Raw genomic sequence first — 6,356 nt, 5'->3', positions numbered from 1 at the left:
CTACTCTCACCGCCGTTTTGATCTCCGTGGCCGCGGTGGTTATGCTCTAAGCAAATAACACTACAATTTAAATAGTTTCAACCATCGTAATTAGTTCTGTTTTAATAAATGAATGTTTGGTCATTTTTTTGAAGTCCTAGATCATAATTTAAAAATTAACATGAAAATTTCAAGATTTTAGATGTTTATAAATTATATATGTATACATTTAATTTTAGCAGATTACTGTTATTTAAGTAAAATTAGCAAAAGTATTATTACTTATTATTGTGTTATTGCGAAACGTAGCCATGTATATTTTTTACTTTTTATAGTCCGTAAGATACCAGAAACATATGTACTTTAAGTTTACTTACATTTAAAATAAAATATGTGTAAACATTTCATCTGCATTTCACTTATGACCTTAATTGTAAACTCAGCAATGTTATGATTTTGCCGCCCTTAGAACTAACTTGTCGAGCTAAAAAATATCTGCTCTGGTTTAGTAGGAAAGGTATTTTTACTAGGTGTAAGTGGCATTTGGCTTGAGGTAAGTTGCAAAAACTTTCCGATATGTATAAATGGTTGACTTAATCAATAATAATTAAGATTGAGCTCTTCAGATAAAATTTTCAACTGTTTATTTCGAAAATGAAGTTCTAATCACAGTGCGATTTTAAATAAATTGATGTTTCAAACTAACGTGTAAAATCAGTAATTGAATTAATTATTGCGCACCAAAACGAGCTTGTAAGTTCTAAAAACGCGGCCTTTTAATGAATTTTTATAATTCAACGACTTTTCTTAGGACTATAATACTTTGGGATACTCGATTAGACCACGAACTTTATCGTCACTGTAAGTTTCATTAAAAATGCAAACAAACATGATCTCAATTAACGAAGAAACGACCTGGCCTACTAATATCTTTCCAACGTTTTTAAATTAACAAAATAGGTTCGGAATTTTTGACAAAAACTTGGACAAAACATTTTGCACTTTTCTGCTTATCCTAAAGAAACGGCTCCGCCGATCGTCTCGAAAAACTAACCAACGCTAGTCCTTATCGAGTTACATCGAATCGCATTATTATTATTATTATTTCGAATCGCATTATTATTATTATTTTATTCGTTTCGGGGGCTAGAAAAAAAATCAAACATGCAGGACTAGTTTCATCCATTATCATATCAAATCTTGTTAGTCACATAAGTTTTGACGCCAAGAAAGTTGAATGAAACAATTCGCTCAATATAATGTATTTATTCAATATGAATCAACTCCATAAAATTATCATATTCTGTAATGATACTTTGCTACGATTTGTTCACACATTTTCAATTATCTTGTATAAATTCTATTATAAATATACTGCATGACTATGTTCCTTATAGTTCTGTAATATCATTCAACAAAATAAGAACAAACTTAAAAAATCTACTAATAATATTTTGTAATATATAACGACTATGAGATGTGTTGAAAAAAAATATCAACTGTTCTTGTAACATATATCACACATGTAAAATATTCATCTTGGAAGAGTTATAAAAACATTTAAATGATCACAACATAAAATCTGAACCTATATGTGGCAAGATTAAACAAAGAATTTATTAACAAATCTATAAAAAAAATATATAAAATTTAAATTTAATCAAATCAGCTACCAAGGTAGAAAATAACCAATTTCACGGCAATGCCAATATTTTTTAATACATAAGACTGATTTTGATATAATATTCGGGTACGGTTGCGATAAGCCATATTCAAGAGTCGCTCTCGTTCGCAGTAAAAGCGAGTTAAAAATTTCAGCAGTAAAACGTCAGTATTAACCTTTAACCTATTTCCATAAATATCTAGAAGGCATCAAAGAATTAATTGCCGGCGCTTTTAATAAGATATAATCAAATAGTAATACAACACAAAAATAATTAGAATATAAAGAAAGTGTTGAACTGTAATAAGCATTTTACGAAATACCAAATAAATCCTTTTAATAGCATTTGTGTGAGAACGACCCAATACTAGTGTTAACTGTAGAATATATTAACCAGCATTTTAAAATGCATTAGAAATTATAAGATACCTAAACTTGTTTGAGGCATAATTATATATATAAGTATGTTTGTATAAAACTATAATTCATAAATTTATACTATAAAATGCATCGCATATATCTTTTCCTAACTATTAAGTTTTTTGTAAAATTGCTTTATATTATTTGAAACGTCAAGTAAAAGTTCTCACATGTCTAATTTAGAAAAAGATAATGGAAGTCACCCACGACAATATTTTCATCACAACAAAGAATACGTAAAAATATTAATAAAACATTCATTAAAAAAAAACAATATACTACTTGGGGTACACCGCAAAAAAATATGGATTGTAATCGCGGGGTAGTATTATATAAAGTACGTATGAGAAGTTCAAAGGCTATAGAATGCGACGGGGAATAATCTTTGACAAATATCGTCGTACAGACCCCTGAGATATTTCGCAACTTATAGTAAAAACAAATTTTATACCTATGAACAGACCACTAATCTATAGTAGTTAATAAACACTTGTACTCTTTTTTTTTAACTTATTCCATAATTGTAGTAATCTAATTTTACATAACAAACTAAACCAAAGTATCAATTTCCTCGGCAGAACTATCAGACAGTGACGAACTAGTTACAGTTTTCGGAGCAGAAACTTTAGTATCGCTCTTTATAAGAGAGCAAGGATTTGTATAAGGACCTAATTTCATCTTACGAAACTCACGTCGCTGCTTACGCTCTTGCATAATTAACTTTAATTGCTGAACTTTACATTTGGTCATGTAATTTTCTTTTGACAAAATACGAGGTGGATAATATATGTTGCTGGCAGGTAAAGCGTATTCATCACGTCGGGGCGGAGGAGCGCATCTTTTCAAGCAACGGTTCGGAGAAATACTAGTAGACGAATAATGACCGTCACACTCTCCATAATTGCACAATGAGGTAGGTGTCTGCGTACTGCTGCTGCTTTCATCGTTGGATGTACTCGTATTTGTGCTAGAACTTTCTTCAGTTGAATCAGAGACATCCAGCGATGTTTTCGAAACTGAAGTAGAAGGTGCCTGAAATTGATTATTATAAGTAGGCAGCAAAGTCATATATACCTACTACTATTTGCTGTATAGTAAACCAAATATAACTACGAATTCTTTGTACAGTGGTACTCCGACTTACCATGTAGTCCATGTCTCTTGAATAAAAGCGAGAAATTATTGAAAAATATGAGGTTTTGCAAAGAAGTACAAGTGCAACACATCATAGATATGTATGTACTATATTTAAACAGAAAGAGGTAATAAGGAGTGTAACTCCAGTTAAGGGCCTTACAATAATTTATCAGCTACTATCTAAGCTTTGAAAGTTTGTGGATAAAAATCGAAACATGTCTAACTCATTTCCCCAATATCATGAAAGGACATGAATAAACAATAATTAAATTAATGAATAGTAAATTTATTTTTGATATTCAAGAGACTTAACAAAAACCACAGTTCTGGACCAAATTTCAATTACAGTGGTACCACGCCTTACGAGCAACTCGTCATACCAGATTCTCGAGACACGAGCCGTTTCACTATATTTTTCGAGAATATATATTAGATCATACCAATAAATGTTTTATTTCTTTTTATTGTTAAAAAAAACATTGTCCTGGAACGAATTAATGACATTTCTATGTATTTATATGGAAAAAGTTTATCCGATACATGAGAAATTCGATAAGCGAGCGTGATTAGGGAAGGCATTAAGCTCGTAAGGCGGGGGTGCCTGTATATTTATATGGAAAAAATGCCTTCCAGATACGAGCATATGTCTCGTATGTCACGGTACCACTGCACTTGAAACTTTAAACACATATGTACAAACGCCATCCATACATAACAAGATATTGGTTATCAAGCTTTCTTTGATTTTTTAACATTTTTGTGCAAACTGCCTATTTGCGCAGTAAGATGTTCCTGACAACGCACAGTGCCCCACCCAAATGGTTGCATCCCATTTGATTCATACAGCAGAATCAATAAATAAATGAAAATTGCCAACAGTAACAGGTTATTACATCAAGGGTTAGCTTATACATAATGAAAACTATACATTAAAAATGCCATTCCATGGAAACAAGCATAAAACTACACAAACAATAATTATTTTCAATATGAGAAACACAACAAAGTCTATTTAAAATGTGAAAATCGCTGCAGTGAATTTTATTTCTATGGTTAAACTATCATAAACTATAATTATGCGATTACTGCCTTTGTAACCACAAGGTAGCGTGTTCAAACAAGTTTTGCGGCAACCAGATATCAGGTTGTAGTAATATCTATCACTTAAACACATTTTTATTTAAAAATATGTCCTTTTCGGTATAATGTTCATAATCAAAATCAATTTTATAAAATTCCAATGTAAACCATTGTGTAAATCGGCATATAAAATTAATAAAAAGTACAATGCAAAAACTACCTTTGCAAAGCCACAAAATTAGACATGATTAATTACCTGTTTTGGAGAAATTCGAGGAGTCGCAGTTAAATTTGTAGGTTCAAAAGATATTCTAGCCTCCTGTTTATATTGAGGTGATGAACATAAAAGATCATTAAGAATATGGATTATTGTAGTGACATCACGCTTGGGGCGGCCAAATTTATCTTGTAATGCAGGATTGAGTGTCCCAGAAAACGTTCCCGAATATATTCCTTTTCCATGATGCTTCATAGAATCTATAACTGCTGCTCCTGATTTTCTCGAACACTCTGTCACATCTTTGTTGCTGGTCAGAACATCTTTAGACAATTTCTTTAAGGTTTTTGTTAAATTTCTGGAAGCTTCAGCTAGTGAATTCATAGAATTCTCATTACGCGAACTAGATGGAGTAGTTTGTTTAAGAGTATTTTTTCGTCCATTATCTGATTTGACCACCATCAAATTTTTGGGTTTAATTTTATTCTTCGTTACATTCCTTCCTGCTGTTTTGTGAAGAAGTGCGCTAAGTCTTTTATATTTTGATTCAATTTGTTTCTTTGTATTTGTTTCAGTGAAAGACGTATCTGCACTAAATGTTTGTGATTGACAATTGCATGATGAACTGGTTGAATTATTCTGAAGAGAACTACACAAACAAGAAGTTAAATTTTCGCATATAGGGTCTCGACATTCTTCAATAATATTGTCACTGAGAGTTCCAGGAGAATTAACTTTTAAAGTCTCAAAAGGGGCCAATGGAATAGTCTGTATAGTGCTATCTCTATGTGGACTCGTTACCAAGTTAGACAGAGATTTTATTGGCGATTGATTTAAATCAGGTGACTCGAAAGTACTTATATCACAGTTAGGTACACTATACACACCGTCAAAAGGTTGAGATGATACTATATCAACATCATTGCTTTCCTCATTATTGGATTGGTCAATATCTGTATAGTTTTTAATTACATTGTAGGCTTTTTGTGTGCTTTCAATATTAGGACTGGACATAAAGGCCAAACTTTCATGGGCACATCCAATCACTGACGATGAACAGTGTTCAGAGCAATCCAGTTTAGGAGACAAACAAGGTATTTCTTTGGGAACACTAATTGGTGTTATATGTTTTTTAAGAAGACTACTTCCAGGTTTAGGTTTAGTAAATCTTCTATCAGAACGAGATTGACCAGGACTGAGTCCAGGAGTAGAACACAAAATAGGGTTCATAGTGCTAAGCTGAAGTTGAATTAGCATCATATGATCACCTAGTCTCATGGTTAAATTTAATGGTGCTTTCCCACTTAAAAAATCAGTCACTTGTGCTTCATTCAATGATTCAAAGCATGCATCACAGTATTTTCAGACCTATGCGTCTACAAAATAAATTTTAATACATGTAATTATCTAACAAGTTTCTATTAGAATATATAGAGTAAAAGCCCATGAACATTTTACTTGATATTTTAGTATTATTGAATAAAATACTAGAACAATATACCAAACGGTTGCAACATTAAGTGCATAGTTGGTCATAGAAAATTACAACAGACAAAACATATTAAGCAAATTGTTCAGGAGTTGTCACTCTCGTAAATATTTCATTCATAACTTACAAGTAAGCCAGCTTCAACATTTGGTAAGAGCACAATTCTAGAACCATCCATCACGCCATTTGCGCAAAGTGTACCACTTTGCAAAATCCTGGCAAAAAAATTGTTCATTTATAAAATGCTTAAGCTAATTTAATTTAATCTTATGAAATAAACAAGCAAATATTTCATACTTGAAATATCTCAGTTGCATAAACAAAATTATAGTCATGTGTAAATATGCTAAAAATTCATGATGAATAAATAA

General features: G+C 31.5%; 1 pseudogene; it reads right to left on the bottom strand.

The window, feature by feature from the left end:
- Nucleotides 1-2,611: 2,611 nt before the first annotated feature.
- Nucleotides 2,612-6,200, bottom strand: LOC113380246 (annotated as a pseudogene).
- Between the last annotated feature and the right edge of the window lie 156 nt (nucleotides 6,201-6,356).

This window comes from Ctenocephalides felis, unplaced genomic scaffold (genome assembly GCF_003426905.1).
Source record: "Ctenocephalides felis isolate EL2017-DRISC unplaced genomic scaffold, ASM342690v1 CF-g0.4_SCAFFOLD_01962, whole genome shotgun sequence".
Lineage (NCBI taxonomy): Eukaryota > Metazoa > Arthropoda > Insecta > Siphonaptera > Pulicidae > Ctenocephalides > Ctenocephalides felis.
The sequence above is the reverse complement of the archived record's forward strand: the minus strand, read 5'-3'. Positions and strand labels throughout refer to the sequence as shown.